This window comes from Apodemus sylvaticus, chromosome X, assembly GCF_947179515.1.
Source record: "Apodemus sylvaticus chromosome X, mApoSyl1.1, whole genome shotgun sequence".
NCBI classification, from domain to species: domain Eukaryota; kingdom Metazoa; phylum Chordata; class Mammalia; order Rodentia; family Muridae; genus Apodemus; species Apodemus sylvaticus.
Window position 1 is genome coordinate 99165971 of NC_067495.1, and position 19597 is coordinate 99185567.

Below are 19597 nucleotides of genomic sequence, written 5' to 3' on the forward strand. Positions count from 1 at the left end.
TTCTCTTAGAGTCTGCATGAGATCTGCCCAGGATCTTCTAGCTTTCATGGTCTCTGGTGAGAAGTCTGATGTGATTCTGATAGGTTTTCCTTTATATGTTTCTTGGCCTTTTTCTCTTACTGCCTTTAATATTCTCTCTTTGTTTAGTACATTTAGGGTTTTGAATATGATGTGACAGGAGGTATTTCTGTTCTGGTCCAGTCTGTTTGGAGTTCTGTAGGCTTCTTGTATATTCATGGGCATTTCTCTCTTTAGGTTAGGGAAGTTTTCTTCCAAAATTTTATTGAAGATATTTGCTGGTCTTTTAAGTTGTTAATCTTTTCCTCTCATCTATGCCTATAATTCTTAGATTTGGTCTTCTCATTGTGTCCTGGATTTCCTGGATGTTTTGGGTTACAAGCTTTTTGCATTTTGCATTTTCTTTAACTGTTGAGTCCATGGTTTCTATGGAATCTTCAGCATCTGAGATTCTTTCTTCTATCTCTTGTATTCTATTGTTGGTAATTGCATCTGTGGCCCCTGATTTCTTTCCAAGGTTTTCTATCGCCAAAGTTGTCTCCCTTTGAGATTTCTTAGTTGTTTCTACTTCTGATTTTAGATCCTGGATGATTTTGCTTAGCTCCTTCACTTGCTTGTTTGTGTTTTCCTGTAATTCTTTAAGAGATTTTTGTGTTTCCTCTTTCATGACCTCAGCATGTTGACCAAAGTTCTCCTGTATTTCTTTAAGTGATTTTTTGTTTCCTTCTTATTAGTTTCTGAATTCTCCTGAATTTATTTCAATGATTTTTGTGTTTCCCTTGGAAGTGCTTCTAACCTTTGATCCATTTTCTCCTGAATTTCCTTAGATTTATTTATGTCCTTCATGTAATCCTGTAACAGCATCATGACCAGTCATTTTAAATCCATTATCTTGTTTTTCTGGAGTGTTGGTTTATCCAGGACATGCTGCTAATGGAGAACTGGGTTCAGATGCTGCCATATTGCCTTGATTTCTGTTAGTAACTTTCCTGTGTTTATCTTTTGCCATCTAGTTCTCACTGGTGTTAGTTGGTCTTGTTGTCAATGCTGGACTCACCAGTGCAAGCTGATCAAGTATGACTGATATCTTAAAGTCAGAATTTGCCTACAGTGCTTGCCTTCTGAATTCACTCTTGAATATTAGTAGTTCTTAAACATATAGACAGGTTTGACCTTTCCACAGAGCTGATAGAGGCATGATATCTGGAGAGGAGGAAGGGAGAGGGGCATGGGGAGGCCCCAAATGATTTTTTGTTACTGATATAAGGGTTATTATCACTCCTTCCCTAATATGTTTTATAAAAATAGACCTCTTTGCATGGTCTCTGGGTGCACAGCTGACCTCCTGCACTGCCTGGAGACTGGGTGCAGTGGCCCAGGCTGTTCCAGATCCTGAAGTGTAGGCCTGAAGGCTCCCGCCAGAGTCCTCAGGACTGGATCCTCTGCTCTGCAGGGCCTGACTCACCAGAGCTGCTTGCTCCCAGCTGGCCTCTGGGTGTACAGCTGGCCTCTTGCACTTCCTGGAGACTGGTCATTAAGATTATTAACTCAAAAAATTAACATTGGTTTTCCATTTAATCTCGACATCATCTGGGCTTATCTGTTCTTTGAGTCTTTTCAATCTTTATTAACATTAGTTACTTCTACACTGGTATTATATTTTTTAATATCACTTTGATAAGTAATGAACTAAAACTTTAAAAAGGAAGACTTCAGCATTAGTCAAGCCAAACAAGAACAATTTCCTCTTGTCTTATTTGTAGGAATTGTTTAAGTACAGATATTTTATGCAATTTAATTTAATACAGGGAGATCTTCTGAAGTAGGTGATATTTTGGAAGCTGCATTAATTCTTCCTTACTGCACTACAAATTTCCCCACAATTTAGCTGCTTAAGACAATAAACATCAAGAAAAGCTTCTTGCAGTAGAAACTCATGTAATATAGAAACCCACAAGTAGACAACATGCAGAAATGGAGAGACTTTGGCACACCCAGTTCTTAAATGGGATGTCTTTATCGAACCCCTCCCCTCAAGGATCAGAGAGCTATGCAGAAGTAGAAATGGAAAGATTATAAGAGCCAGAAGTGATGGACCAAGAAAACAGTATCTTTCAGACATGAACAGAGTTGGTTGATACACATATGAATGCACAGAGACTGTAGAAACACACAGGAGACTTGCATATGTTCTAACCATACAAAATCCCAGAACCAAAAAGCATAACTACCTATGCTCACTCCTTTCCAAGATTCTATCTGCAATTGATATCTGATAGGAAAATGAATTTCAGTTTTCTCAAATAGAAAGTCACTGGATACAGCAAATGTACTGCAAAGCAGGCCCTTTACTCAGGAGTAGTTGGCCAAAATAAAAAAAAAAAAAATGACTGTGTGCTTTTATGTGTGTGTGTGGGGGGGTGCTTTTGTTTTTGTTTTATTTGTTTTTTGATTGTTGGAAGGAGTGTGGGAAAGATTATGACAAAAATATATTGTATGAAAATATTGAAGAGGAAAAAACCCAACATTCTGAGGATAGGGGGACAAAAGCCATCTGTTATTTTAAATATCTAAAGGTTGGGACTCTAAAACCATTGGAGTTGTAGTTTGTCAGCTTCTGGATTCCTCATAGGATTTCAGTCAAGTATGACTGATATCTTAAAGTCAGAATTTGCCTACAGGGCTTGCCTTCTAAATTCACTCTTGAATATTAGCAGTTCTTAAACATATAGACAGGTTTGACCTTTCCACAGAGCTGATAGAGGCATGATATCTAGAGAGGAAGAAGGGAGAGGGGCATGGGGAGGCTCCAAATGATTTTTTGTTACTGATATAAGCATTATTATCATTCCTTCCCTAATATGTCTTATAAAAATAGATTTTATTAAATTTGCTTTCATTTTAATAAAATCCAATTATACCATGTATGCTTCCCTCTCCTCCTTCCAACTTCTGCCATGCTTGTTTGCCCCACTCCCTCAAATTCATGGCCACTTTCTAAATTATTTCTGAGTCTATTTAGAATTGCATGTGCATATATGTTGTTTTAATGGCTGACCACATGGTAGTGTGTAAACTTCCCTGGGAAAGATTACTTCTCCCTTGATCTGTAGTCATTAATTACCTATAGCTCTTTATATAGGTCTAGGGATCTGTAAGATTTTTTCCCCATGCAAGGCAATATGTAACTGGTGTCATTTTTCATTTCTTGTTTAGGCAGCCATATTGTGGAGATTTCATGAGTGTAACTTGCCCATCATATAGAGCAGAGAGTATCTCACAATGTATTTCCTGGTCCTCAGTCTATTATAAATGTTTACCCTTTCTTTCATAATGTTCCCTGAGGTCTAAGTATGGATTGTGTTGCAAATAAATCAACTGGGCCTGGGAACCCCATAATCACTTGTTCTTTGTATTTTGACCAGCTGTGGTTTTCTATAATGGTCTCCATCTACTGCAAAAAGAGGCTGTGGTGAAGTGCGAGAGCTACACTTATCTGTAGATATAAGGTTAGGACTTTGGGATGTAGATGGGAATTATACCAACTTAGTATAGTGGCAATAACAGAATCTCCTCTAAAGTCCATGGCCTCACTAACCAGGGATAGTTAGCTAGATTTCTACTACTAGGTAGGGTTTCTCTCCTGTCAAGTGAGCCTTAAGTACAATTAGACTGTTGTTGGTTACCACTAAGACAGGAGTGCCAGTATTGTACTGCTAAGAATATTTTGCCATACTAGTTACTGTTGTAGTTCATCAAAGCTTGGTAGGCCTATTGATTGATTTCTTCTCCATGCCAACTTCCATAGCTTGTTATGGCACTCTGATAGGGCAGAAGGTTTTGGGTTAGTTCCAGCTTGAATCATCTGAGTCCTAAATGTGAACTACATGGTATTTCCAGCAGCAGATATTAACTTTTGCAAGGCAAAAAAGTACAAGAGCAATAGCCTTTATTATTCTGGGAGTTTCTTGGACTCCACTAATCAACAACTCAAAAGCATGTTTAATTATGTGTATGTGTGTACATATAATTGTAATGCTAATGTGAATGTAGCTACCAGCAGTGGCCAGAGACATTAATTATCCAGGAGCTGGAGTTACAGGCTATTGTGGGCTGCTCAATGTGTGTACTGAGAACTCAAGTTGGGTGTCCTCCAAGAGTAGTAAGTGCTCTTAATTACTGAGCTATCTTTCCAGACTTCCAGTATTCTTTTATTCACATAGACAAACTCTTATACATTGTAAGAGAGAGTATGGACACTGGACATAAAGCCAGGTTCACTGGGTTTTATTGGGGAGATTGGACCCATGAAATACCTTACCACATTTTAGAACAATGTACCAATTCTACTATGTATCCATATATGTATACAATATCGTACCTGCAATGTTGTACCAATTCTACTATGTATGTATATGTGATTGTTTGTACATAGGTATGTGTGCCTACTCTCTCTCTCTCTTTCACACACACACACACACACACACACACACACACACACACACACACACACAGAGAGAGAGAGAGAGAGGGGGGGAGGGAGGTAGAGAGAGGGAGAGAGAGAGAGAGGACTATCAGAAAGAAAGGTTCTCATAAAAAAATAATGTTCTTGTAACTGCTATTGGATCATTCATAACAGTGCTTAGATTTCTATTCTCTTTCTAATATGTAGTTGAGGAACAAATTGCACCAGAAGAAGTACTTACTTTTTGTGATGAGCACTATTGTCTTACAATAGAAAAGCATAGACTACAAACTTAGGATGAAACTATATGCTTTTGAATTATGATTTGATTTATCTTGTAAAATAGAGTCTAGGTTAAGAGTCAAGAATAGAAAGTATGGTGTTAGAACCCCTTGGTTCAAATGTGGTATTGCTATTTATTAATTTTGGGTCATAAAAGAAATTATCTTCCTGAATTTAACTTTCTTCCACTGTGATATAAAATTAAGATTAAAGTATAGCTCATAAGATTTTTTGTGAGAAACAGATGTTATTGCTTTTAATGTGGGGTATTATATAAATTGTACTTATTATGGACACTATTTGTCACCTTTTGATTCTTTTATAATAGTCAGATCCAGGCTTTCATCTGCTTATTTTTTATCCTTTATTTTGGTTTCTAGAAGGAACTCTCCTTAGAAGACAACATGACAGACTAGGAGAGGCATGTAGGTGGATAAAAACACCAAGTATGAGGAGTCATAAATATTAGAATAGTTAGAGAAAATACAAAGACAACCTAACTATTAAAAATAGTGCTAGGAACTTGATAAGTGTATGCATACCTGTGTTTTTTAAAATACAGACAGTTTTAGTCTTTCTTACTCTGGAATGCATCACGAAAGTATCTTAGATAATCTTTCAAGATTTTTCTTTTCAACTTCAGCACGGTTGTCTTACAGAGCTAAGTGTAGTACATTTCCTACTGGTACTATTCATCATTATTTCTCCGTTAGGATAGTTATGAGCACCCAGCAGACATTTTGTAAAAAAAAAAACTAGTCATTTCACCTTCAATAATAGTGGTTGTGTTTCCCCCTGTAAAAACATCTTCACTGAAAATAAAGTCTGTATGTGCATGTGAACCACTCCTTTTCTTAATTGAGGAGAGGGTTATATATCATTCATAGACATGTTTGTGGCTTCCTTTAGATGATTCAGAGCCAACTATAGATTTCACCATCAGATGCATATAGTACTTATAAAATCCCACCTTCCATAGCTAGCATAGCAGAGGTATCTTTCCGTTATCAGTCATGGCCATATGCTCAGACTCCAGAGCTACACATTACATATTATCTGAAACAAGGCACACAAACTAAGTGAAATACTTTCATTTGGATGTGAATTGGCTTCTCATTTTCTAGTCCATTCTGCAAAATTGCTTACAAGTGATGTCTGACAGGAGGCCAGTCTAGAAAAATAATATCAAGTGTAGAAACAAACCCCAAATCTCTCATTAAGCTATCAGCACTGTAATAGAGCTCATTATTTTTCACCTTCTAATTATTGACATTTTAAATTAGGGAACACATTCAAAGTTGAATTGTGCCCAGTACTTTCTGCAGAACTTTAAGTCAATTGCGTGATGTTAAAATTGTACCTTGCTCTAAAAGGCATGAAGAATCTCAAGTGGCTTTGTAGGGATTTCACTCCTATTGTTTATCCATTGTTAACGTTCATATGAAAAACATCTTATTAAGTGATTGACAATGTTGATAGCTAAAAACTCATCAGATCTAAAAACATCTATTTTTAAATCAAGAAATGGAATTATCTTTCAATTTTTTTGGTAACATAACACTGGGAAGCAATAGACAATGAAGGAATTGTTGGAAACGAGTGTGATATGTCTCTGACCCACTGCACAAGTCTTTCTGCTGTATGCTACTTAGAGCACCCTGGATTATTTCAGGTATTTTCAAATATTAGAAAATCCAAATCAGTGAGTTTGGTTTTTGGATGAATTATAATAGTAAGTATAGATGAGGATGTGTGAAATATATGAGTGTGAAAGATGAATGCTTGAACTTTAAGGCATATGAAAGAAATCCTTATCTGGTTATTGAATTAAGATTTACAGAGTTATCAAGAGGGCATTAATAAGATTCCTTATCTCAGCAAATGGATAACCAAATCATTATAGAACTGGTGAAGATGAAGAAGAAGAAGAAGAAGAAGAAGAAGAAGAAGAAGAAGAAGAAGAAGAAGAAGAAGAAGAAGAAGAACAACAACAACAACAACAACAAGAAAATGAATGATTAGTGATAGCAATTAATCAGACATTAGTTTTTGTTTCAAATTTCAGGAAATTTAGAAGTAATCAGAACATATACATATTAAGTGAGGTGCACATATGATATAAAGATCCTATAAAAGAAATTTCTGAGATGGCAGTCATCTGAGGAATCTAGAGAAGACCTTTCTATAGAATGGATCCTTAATCAGAGCCCCGAAGGATATAGAGGGATAACCAGAGAGAAAGGGAGTAGAGTATTACAGGTGAAATGGGCATGTTCAAAGGAACATAATACAAGGGGAAGGTTCAGTATGTCTACAGGCGAGAAAGAGAAGTAGTAGACAAAGAAGTAGACCCAGTGTGCTTCCTGAAGATAATTGCACTTCCATCTCAGCTATTTCTCCCTGGAACACTCTTCTGTCCAAAAATGATTCCTTCCTAATTTAGAGCCTGCCTGTAATATTGTCTTTAATCATTATCTATTAACTTACTGGCATTATAGTACCCATTTTATTATACTTAGCAGACATGAAACTATCTTTTAATTTTTCTTTCATTGTTTATTTCATGCCTTCTTTTACTAGAATAGTGTTCTATTAAAGGCAGAGTCCTTTTCTATCTTGTTCATATCTTTTATTACTGTCAAAAAGTCTTCCAGTCCTCTTACTATTTACTTATTAAAGAGGATATTTATTATAGGATCTGCTCTCCTAGATAAGTATTCAGCATATAATTGAGTATTGCCAACAAGTACTATGTTGTGTTGTAGATATCTAAGAGTTTCTTATCCTTGTATCCCCAAAACAGTAACATTTAATATTTGGTCATTGAATTGTTTGTTTATTACTCCTTTTGTATTATCTGGGTAGGGTAATTGTTCAATAGCATTGGATAGATTGTCAAAAATCTTCAGACATGTTCAGGAATCAAATTGTAGAGATAAAAATCCTATCTGGAAATGAATGCTCTTGGGATTAGTATTCTAGCCATTTACTTTTAATGTCTGAAATTACTTGGAGAAATAAATAGAGACATGAACAATTCTGCACTCAGGTGGGACAATATTTTTTCTGACAATAATGATGCATTTGAATTGATACTTTATTTCCATTATTTACAAGATTTGGAATTAACATCAATAAAATTGGAATTAACTTCATTAGTCATTAGGGAAATGCAAATCAAAACAACCCTGAGATTTCACCTTACACCAGTCAGAATGGCTAAGATTAAAAATTCAGGAGACAGCAGGTGTTGGAGAGGATGTGGAGAAAGAGGAACACTCCTCCACTGCTGGTGGGGTTGCAAATTGGTACAACCACTCTGGAAATCAGTCTGGCGGTTCCTCTGAAAACTGGGCACCTCACTTCCAGAAGATCCTGCTATACCACTCCTGGGCATATACCCAGAAGACTCCCCACCATGTAATAAGGATACATGCTCTGCTATGTTCATAGCAGCCCTATTTATAATTGCCAGATGCTGGAAAGAACCCAGGTATCCCTCAACAGAAGAGTGGATGCAAAAAATGTGGTATATCTACACAATGGAGTACTATTCAGCCATTAGAAACAGTGAATTCATGAAATTCTTAGGCAAATGGATGGAGCTAGAAAACATCATACTAAGTGAGGTAACCCAGACTCAAAAGGTGACTCATGGTATGCACTCACTAATAAGTGGATATTAACCTAGAAAACTGGAATACCCCAAACATAATCCATACATCAAATGAGGTACAAGAAGAAAGGAGGAGTGGCCCCTTGTTCTAGAAAGACTCAGTGAAGAAGTATAGGGCAAAACCAGAACGGGGAAGTGGGAAGGGGTGGGTGGGAGGACAGGGGGAGAAAAGGGGGCTTATGGGACTTTCGGGGAGTGGGGGCTAGAAAAGGGGAAATCATTTGAAATGTAAATTCAAATTCTGTAGTATTGCTTGAGGTCAGGGATACTGATTCTTCCAGATTTACAAAGAGAACCATACAAAAAATCAACAAAACCAGGAACTGGTTCTTTGAGAAAATCAATAAGATAGATAAACCCTTAGCCAGACTGACCAAAGGGCACAGAGAAAGTATCCAAATTAACAAACTTAGAAATGAAAAGGGAGATATAACAACGGAAACTGAGGAAATCCAAAAAATCATCAGATCCTACTACAAGAGACTGTACTCAACAAAACTGGAGAATCTGGAGGAAATGGACAATTTCCTTGACAGATACCAAATACCAAAATTAAATCAGGACCAACTAGACCATCTAAACAGTCCCATAATGCCTAAAGAAATAGAAGGAGTCATAGAAAGTCTTCCAACCAAAAAAAGCACAGGACCAGATGGTTTCAGTGCAGAATTCTATCAGACCTTCAAAGAAGAGTTAACACCAATACTCTTCAAACTATTCCACAAAATAGAAACAGAAGGAACACTACCCAATTCCTTCTACGAAGCCACAATTACGCTGATACCAAAGCTACACAAAGATCCAACAAAGAAAGAGAACTTCAGACCAATTTCCCTTATGAACATCGATGCAAAAATACTCAATAAAATTCTTGCTAACCGAATCCAAGAACACATCAAAACGATCATCCACCATGATCAAGTAGGCTTTATCCTAGGAATGCAGGGTTGGTTCAATATACGGAAATCCATCAATACAATCCACTACATAAACAAACTCAAAGAACAAAACCACATGGTCATTTCATTGGATGCTGAAAAAGCATTTGACAAAATTTAGCATCCTTTCATGCTTAAAGTCTTGGAGAGAACAGGAATTCAAGGCCCATACCTAAACATAGTAAAAGCAATATACAGCAAACCAGTAGCCAGCATCAAACTAAATGGAGAGAAACTTGAAGCAATCCCACTGAAATCAGGGACCAGACAAGGCTGCCCCCTTTCTCCTTATCTTTTCAATATTGTACTTGAGGTACTAGCTCGGGCAATTCGACAACATAAGGAGGTCAAAGGGATACAAATTGGAAAGGAAGAAGTCAAACTATCATTATTTGCAGACGACATGATAGTCTACTTAAGTGACCCAAAAAACTCCACTAGAGAGCTCCTACAGCTGATAAACGACTTCAGCAAAGTGGCAGGTTATAAAATCAACTCAAGCAAATCAGTGGCCTTCCTATACTCAAAAGATAAGCAGGCTGAGAAAGAAATTAGGGAAATGACCCCCTTCACAATAGCCACAAACAGTATAAAGTATCTTGGGGTGACTCTTACCAAACATGTGAAAGATCTGTATGACAAGAACTTCAAGACTCTGAAGAAGGAAATGGAAGAAGACCTCAAAAAATGGGAAAACCTCCCATGCTCATGGATTGGTAGAATCAATATAGTTAAAATGGCCATTTTGCCAAAAGCAATATACAGATTCAATGCAATACCCATTAAAATCCCAACTCAATTCTTCACAGAGTTAGAAAGAGCAATTATCAAATTCATCTGGAACAATAAAAAACCCAGGATAGCTAAAACTATTCTCAGCAACAAAAGAAAATCTGGGGGAATCAGTATCCCTGACCTCAAGCAATACTACAGAGCAATAGTGTTAAAAACTGCATGGTATTGGTACAGTGACAGGCAGGAGGATCAATGGAACAGTATTGAAGATCCAGAAATGAACCCAAACACCTATGGCCACTTGATCCTCGACAAAGAGGCTGAAAACATCCAATGGAAAAAAGATAGCCTTTTCAACAAATGGTGCTGGTTCAACTGGAGGTCAGCATGCAGAAGAATGCGAATTGATCCATCCTTGTCTCCTTGTACTAAGCTCAAATCCAAATGGAACAAGGACCTCCACATAAAGCCAGACACTCTGAAGCTAATAGAAAAGAAACTGGGGAAGACCCTTGAGGACATCGGTACAGGGAGAAACCTCCTTTATGGATCTTTGACACCATCTTTTTGTTCCAAAAAGACAGGGACATAGTTTTGCTCGGTCATCTACTCCTAGTTTCTTTCCCCATTTATTTGAATGCTACCATGATGTGTTTTTTTTTTTTAATAAAAAACGTCTTATTTCTTACCTAGTGCAATTAGGAAATGTTCTTATGTAATCCTTTATGCATCCTATTATTTCTTTCTGCTCATGCTTAGAAATCTAGCCTGTTTTTTAACTTTTTTATAGTTTTCCTGTTTCCCCTTCAGGACATTGGATTTTAGCCATTTTGGCATCTGGTTACTTTTTTTTAAATCTCTGGAATTTGATATCAGAGTAAAATTAATTCACACTGCTGTGCATCTTTTATGTCTCATTAAAACCAATTTCCAAATAACTTCTTCTATAGCTACCGAGGAGCTGTGCTTGTGCCTGAAAACACCTTTTTGATTTTCCTTATGAACATTAATTTTATTTAGAGCCAGCCTTTTAAGGGGGCAGGATAGTGGTCATGCTTTTCGAGTCTACTTTTAGTCTGTCCATTCAGATTACCATAAAAATATCATAAAACACATTCTTCAAACACAAGGCATTTATTTTCTCATATTTTTGAGAACTTGTAGTTGAAGATTAAGGTATGAGCATGATCAGTTTCCATTGAGTGCTCTTTTCTTGATTTGTGTTAGACAGCCCTCTCCCACTGACTCTCTCTTCAGGTAACAGGGATAGGCGATGAAAGAAGATGAGAGAGGAGTGGAGAAGAGGCTGGGAGGGCAACTCTTCTGGTGCCTTTTGGCATAAAAGCAGTAATCCATCATGAGAGCCTCACCTTCGTGATCTTAACAAAACTAAAACTCACTCCCATTCTCACCCCCCCCCAAAACCCTTGAGAATTCTAGTATCAATATAAGAGTTTTGGAAATAGGTATATAACTTAGTCCACAGCATATTCCAGGTCTGTTTTTTTTTTTTCTTTTAAGTGCTTGGAAAACAGTGAAACCAGCCTGTCTCTTTCAAATAAATAAAGGCAGAATGCCAGGAAACACAGTCATTGCTTATCTACTTCTTAGGATCATGTTAGATGGCTTTTGGTTTTGGTGGCAGAACACGTGAGAAAAACAATTTATAGCAGAGATGGTTGATTTGGGCTCATTATTTCAGAGGGGATGTTAATAGTTAATTGGCACAGTCTACAGGCTTGCAGTACAGCCCGTAGATCACGGTGGAGAAAAAGCATAATGGAGCAGAGCTTCTCAACTCATGGGAAAAAGGGAAACCATCAAAACAGGCTAGAGACAAAACATATTTTTCAAATGCATGCCCCGGTGATATACTCCACTTTCAGTAGGTTCCAATCAGGCCCCACTTTCAATAGGTTCCAACAACTCCCAGTATTTTGTCCATGTGTGAATCTACCAGTGGCATATCCACTGATTAGTCGATAGTAATCATGATATAGTCAATCAGTTGGCAACCAAAAACTTAGCATGTCAGACTTGGAGGACCATTTCAGATCTAAACTGTAACCGAGCGCTATTGGGTAGCTGCATTAAGAACAATGGAGCCAAATAACTGGAACTTGTTTCTCAGTTAGCATTTCCTAACTGAATCTCAGGCTGATTGCTCACTGTCTCTATACCTTGGGTTTATTCATGTACAAAATGTCTATAATAATAGTACTTACAGGTTGCTGTTGGCAATGATTGACTTATACATAAATTTGCTAAAATACCAGGCACATAGTTTACTGTTAAATTGTTTACTAGTTGGCATCATTACTAATATGCATACTCTGTAATCTAACCTCACATTGATTCTGGTTCTGTATTGACTCAGAATTTGCCAGTGTAGGGCTGGGGATGTGAGTTAGTGGTAGAACACTTGCCAAGCATGTACAAAGCCCTGAGTTTATTCCTAGCTTCACAAAGTATCACAAGTATTCATCCACCCTCTCCACACTCTCCTCTGGTAACAGTTAATACTGAAATAGAGCTTGTTTTCTTCTCTCCTTACAAAGGGTCTGGGTGAGAATCTGGGCAAGTAAGGGACTCAAGTCTGATATCAAAAAGTCAGAAGTTGGATGAGCTAGAGATAAACCTCTTGGACCATAGATTTGGAAGCATGATGCATCTTACTAAAAGCCAAGTGGATGTCCATAAATAAAAATACTTAGGAGTTATGTCTACAAGCTTCTTGATACTGGAAAGCAGCTAAAAATATGATCCTAAAAGTGGTCCCAGAGTCTTTTCTGTGTAGAGCTAAAGATCTTAAGGGTACTTATGGATCCTGGATTTCTGAGTGGGCACTTTTCAAAGCAGAATATGAGGGTGAACAGAACTAATATTGAGATTTTTCAAGGATGGTTTCTATTCAAACAGAAAACATACTTGCTTATAGTCTGGCACTTTTTGTTGCAGGAGTTATAACCAATAAAAAGTAACCCTATGTGTCAAAAATAGGCAGATGCATTTCATAGGAAAAGCTACCTTCAAAAGTTTAACTTTTATTAGGTAGCTTGACTATGGATTTAAGAACTATGTAATTCAATTTTTATTACTCAAATTTATTTCTAATTGACTCATGAAACAAAATATTCACATTAATCTGCATTTTAAGTTTGATACCCTATTATAAAATATTGACCAAAAGCAATGTGAGAAGGAAAGTATTTTATCCTATTCTTCCAGATCATGGTCCAGCCTGCTTGCTTTGCACTGCAGTATTATCTCTGGCTAGGGAATTTACTCAGAACCAAGGAAGCACATCAGGCAGGAACCATAGAAGTTGCTACTTGTTAGAAGCTTCATGCATATCTCAATTTCTTGTGAAGCCCTGTACACATGTACAGTCTCTTAGTCAGGGTTTCTATTCCTGCACAAACATCAGGACCACGAAGCAAGTTGGGGAGGAAAGGGTTTATTGAGCTTACACTTCCACACTGCTGTTCATCACTAAAGGAAGTCAGGGCTGGAACTCAAGCAGGTCAGGAAGCAGGTGCTGATGCAGAGGCCATGGAGGGATGTTCCTTACTGGCTTGCTTCCCCTGGCTTGCTCAGCCTGCTCTCTTATAGAACCCAAGAATACCAGCCCAAAGGTGGTACCACCCACAAAGGGGCCCTCCCCACCTGATCACTAATGGAGAAAATACCCCACAGCTGGATCTCATGGAGGCACTTCCCCAACTGAAGCTCCTTTCTCTGTGATAACTCCAGCCTGTGTCAAGTTGACACACAAAACCAGCCAGTACATACAGCATGGTGCTGCCCACAATAGGCTGAACCCTACTGCAACACTTGATAATCAAGACAATCCCCCAAAGACATGCTCACAAGGTAATATGATTTAGACAATTTATTAGCCCAAGTTTTCCTATCAGGTGACTCTAGGCTATGCAAATTTGACAGGTAAAGCCAATAAGGATAATGGGATAATATGATATTTTGATAAATATACACACTGTAGATTCTATAGTGTAGAATGTTTATGTGTGGATAAACATAATATATCATGTTCTCTCCTCATTTCATGACTGTACTACTTGAGATGAAAGTAAGGTTCATACAACTTCTAGGTCATCAATATAACATCATGCTACACACTCAGCTGCTGCTTTCTAGAGATGTGGTCTCCCCATGTCACTCAGGCTGGTCCTGTGCTTTCAGTCTTCTGGCAAGGGACATTCAAGTGCTGGGATTATAGATATGTGTCCCACACCTGGCTTATCATCTCTAAATTGTAAAAATATCCAGTATTTTCTTTTAGCTTTTTGAAATGCATAGCTGTATTATTGCTGTCCATCTTTCTTCTAATATGCATCATCTTTTTCCTATCTAATTGTACCTTAGTGCTCATAAGTCAACTTTTCCTTGTCCCCAACTCTTTACCTTCCCACGCTCTTATAGCCAACTATTTAACTCTCAGTTTCTGTAAGAGTATCATTTTCAGGTGCCCCGGATGAAATCATCTGATACTTGTCTTTCTGTGTGCAGCTTATCTATTTTAACACAAAGCCCTCTAGCTTCATGTATGTTGTCACATTTTTATGGATGTGTAATATTCAGCCATGTTATAGTACATTTGAATCCATTTATCAGTACATGAACATACATGTTATTTTTATTTCTTGGCCATTTTGAACAGTAATGCAGCATACATGGGAATAGGAGTATCTGGACAATATCTTGATTTCATTTCTTTTGGTGTTCAACCCCAGTAGAGGGGTTACTGTCTTTACTAGTTTTAATTTTCAGATGAACCTCTGAACTGTTTCTGTAATGTCTCTGAGTTTATACTCCTGTTGTTCAAGAGTTCTTCCCACCCCTGGGTCCTTGTGTGTTTTGTCTTTCTGATAAGTCATCATTTTTTTCTTTTATTGGATATTTTATTTACATTTCAAATGTTATTCCTTTTCCTGGTTTCCCCTCTGGAAACCCCTTATCCCCTCCCCCTCCCCCTGCTTCTATGAAGTCTCTCCCCTACCCACCCACCCACTCCTGCCTCTCTGCCCTGGCATTCTCTGATAAATCATTATTATTAAAGTTAAACGATATCTTCTTGTGTTTTATTTTCATTTATTTGATAAGTTTTGAGCAATGTATTTGTGCATCTATTGGCGATTAATATATGCTTTGTCAGTATATTGGGGTCTCTAGAGGAACAGACGCAAGGGGATATTGCATGTGCGTGCGTGCGTGTGCATGTGTGTGTGTGTGTGTGTGTATGTGTGTGTGTGTGTGTTCATCCTCAGAACTTACCAAGTGAGCTTTAAAATACTAGTGTCAGACAAACCACACTGGATATACTAAGAACTTAAAGTTACTTGGTCCCTGAGGCTGATTGCCTCAACAGTTGGAGGGCTTCTGCTTGTCCATACTCTAGGAAGGAAAGCTTGGAGAAAACGCTAATTTTACTACCAGGGAAGCAATCAGCAGCTGCAGCAACAATGAAGCAAATCAACTTGGTGGCAAGAGGAAAGGCCACGCAAGTAAGTGCTGAGATAATCTTCTTTCTCAAATACTGTTTTGGATCTGGGCAGCTACCTAAAGGTGATGTCCACAATCAGGGTGGTCATTCTCACATCAATCAAAGTAATCAGTACAGTTCTTCATTCTAATTTGTGACAAGCTGACATGAAAACCAACTGAATTGTAAGTTTTCTCATGCACAAGTTCTACTTTGTTTAAAGTCTATTGCTGGTTTTAACCAGCTCATAATTGTTACTATTATCTATGAAGTTTTAGAATTCCTTAAACATCTGAATATCAGTCTGTTATTGAATGCATAGTTTATGACCATATTTCCCATGTTACAGTTTACCTTATCTCTTCTCTTAGTTGATTCTTTTTCTGTGCAGAAGGGTTTGTTTTGTTCAACATTGACACAATATTTTGTTTCCTGGTCCACATTTGCCTATTTTACTGTCCCAAAGTATTTCCCTATATTTTCTTCTAGTAGCTTCTAGTTCTAAATCCATTTTGAGTTTATTATTATAACTGGTGAGGAATAATGTTTTAGTGTTCCTATTACTGCGATGAAACACCATGAACAAAGAAACTTGGGGAGAAAAATGTTTATTTGGCTTATGCTTCCACACTGTAGTCCATCACTGAAGGAAGCCGGAAGAACTCGAGCAAGGCTGGAAGCTGGAGGCAGGAGCTAATGCAGAGGCTATGAATGGGTACTGCTCATTGGCTTGCTCCTCATCACGTGCTCAGCTTGTTTGCTTATAAAACTCAGGACCACTAGCCCAGAACTGGCACGACCTGCAGTGAGTTGAGCCCTGTACCATCCATAACTGATTAAAAAAGTTTCTTACAGCCTTGCCTGAACCCAATATTATTTTTTATTTTTTTATTTTTATTTTTTTATACATTTTTTATTTACATTTCAAATGATTTCCCCTTTTCTAGCCCCCCACTCCCTGAAAGTCCCATAAGCCCCCTTCTCTCCCCCTGTCCTCCCACCCACCCCTTCCCACTTCCCTGTTCTGGTTTTGCCGAATACTGCTTCACTGAGTCTTTCCAGAACAAGGGGCCACACTTCCTTTCTTCTTGTACCTCATTTGATGTGTGGATTATGTTTTGGGTATTCCAGTTTTCTAGGTTAATATCCACCTATTAGTGAGTGCATACCATGATTCACCTTTTGAGTCTGGGTTACCTCACTTAGTATGATGTTCTCTAGCTCCATCCATTTGCCTAAGAATTTCATGAATTCATTGTTTCTAATGGCTGATGGAGGCATTTTCTCAGTTGAGGTTCCCTTTTTCTCAGATGACTCTAGCTATCAATTTGACATAGAACTAGTCATCAGATTACAGATAGGAGTCTAAGTTCATTCATGTCTATGTGTTATTAAATTTTCCTTCTTTGATCTATTGAAACGTTTGACAATTTTTCTAAATGTGTACTTAGTGACTTTGTTAAAAACCAATTGGCTGTACGTTCATAGGCTTATTTCTAGGTTCTTTATTTTGTCCTACTGATCAATATGTGTATACTTATGCCAATACTATTGATTACTACAGCTTTGCAGTATATTATGTAGTCTTGTATTGTAAGAGTTCCTGATTTGCTTTATGGTCCTTTTTCACAAACTGTTTTTATGATTCAGCTTCTTTTCTACTTTCTTATAAATTTCAGATGTTTTCCTAGATATTAAGGGAATATATGATATATTTATATATAATTTATAGATATAATTATATAAAATCAAGTATTGTGTCAATGTTAAACAAAATAATGCAGAGGATAATAAAATTAGATAGTTCTAAAATTATAAATTAGTGAATGCAAGAAGTGAATGGTTTGGAGGTAAATAGAATTCACATCTTTTGGTGATTTGAATGAAAATTGACTCAATAGGCTAATAGTACATTTGAACACCAGGATCCTTTTTTGGTGGAACTATTTAGGAAGAATTAGGAGATGTGTTCTTATTAGAAGAGGTGAATCACGAGATGGGGTAGGGGATGGGCTTTATTAGTAATAACTCTTATGCAGGTCTACAACAAAAAATAGCTAGTGACAGAATGGAATAAAAAAATGTACAGTTTGAGAAGAAAAAGATGTCCCAGGAAATTTAATGTTGTATCCAACATTTGTGCCAAAGAGAGGCCTAAATTGAAATGGAATATAGGAAGAGATGTTTTCTGAGTAAAAACCTGACCAGCTAATCCTGAAACTTGTGTAAGGAAAAGATTAACAGATTTTCTGTTCCTAAAAAGTAACAACAAACTAAAGGATATGCAAATGTAACTCAAGGAGGGAGCCAGGCTTCATCCAAAATATGCAGCCAAATTTGGCAACAGCAGCTAGGTAGTTTGGGTTTTAGATTTGTGAAGGATAGAAGAGTAAAGGGGTTGTGGAATATTCCTCTATGATTAAAGAGTGCTTCTGAGCCCATACGTGTAGCAGGGGAGTTCCCATACTGAGGCTTTGACAGGCCATTGTTTAAAGCTATGAAAATAAAGCCTGATTGTGTTGGAGACCTCAGGATGTTGGAGGTTCCATAGCCCTGGATGTCTTCCGGGAAGAGGCATGTACAGGGAGTGGGACTAGCCCATGAAATAGAAGTGTTTTGCTGTCATTAAAGCTGGAAGGGCAGAGTCATCTAAGCCCTTTGACATCAGACATGGAGGTACAGGATTGAGAATTTTCCCTGTTGGGTTTCAGTCTTGCTTTGGTCCAGTATTTCCTTACTGTGTCCCTCATTCCTTCCTTTTGGAATGAATATATATTCTGTGCCATTGTCTGTTGAAAGTATGTAATTTGCTTTTTGGTTTTACAGTGTTTTACTATTAAGAGACAATGTTGGTTGCATAAGAGATTTTGGACTTTGGACTTATAAACTGTTGAGACCATGAAAAACTGTGGGGACCTTTGAAATTGGACTAAATGCATTTTCCATTATTATATAAGCACAAGGGGGATGGGGATGGGGATGGGGATGAGGATGAGGATGGGAATGGGGAAAGAAGTGAAATGTAGTAGTTTGAATGAGCATAGTCCCCCGCTGGTTCATCTATTTGAATTTATCTCCAGTTTAACTATTCAGAAAGAATTAGGCAGTATGTACTTATTGGAGAATTAGGAGGTATGGTGTCTTTGAAGAAACTGTGACACTGAAGACTGGCTTTTTCTCTGTCTTACAGTTGTGGATCAAGATGGAAGCTCTCAGCTACTGCTGTATCATGGTTATGCCTGCTGCCATATTCCCCACCATGATGGTCATGGAATCACTTTCTGAGACTGTGAACGAACTCCACATAAACTCTTTCTTTTATATATTGTTCTAATAATGGTGTCTTTGCAGCATCTAATTAGTAATCATTGCTGAACTTAGTGATTATCTCAATGTTGGAAGTATCAAGTGAGGTTTTCTGCTTGAGTGGACAGTGTGTTAAGGACAGTGATAAGATTAGGCTTGAAAAGAAGGCAATACGTTTGTTTGGGAAATGTATTTGAGATGCTGAATCAACCAGGGCAGTGAACTACTGTTCTCAACCTTCTTAATACTGCACCCTTTAACAAGGTTCCTCATGTTGTGGTGATTCCCAACCACAAAATAATATTGTCACTATTTCATAAATGTAAATTTGCTACTATTTTTAAATCTTAATGTAAATATTTATCTGATTTGCATCATATCCGATATACAATCTCTGTAGAAGGGTTGTTTTACCCCAAATGGGTCATGACCCACAGGTTGAGAACCTCTGATCTAAGGTGTGCATTAAACAAAGATTTATTGTAAATGTGTACATTGTGTGTGCTGACCTTTGGCATATTGAAACTCTGCCTGCCCTATAAAAATTCGTTACTATTACGACTAGCAATTTCCTTGTGCAAATTTAGTGACACTTCCTCACAGATTTGTTACTTAAAAGTACTAGAGGAGATGCATGAACTAGCACTTTGAAGACGCGTAAGGCTGGGAATGTG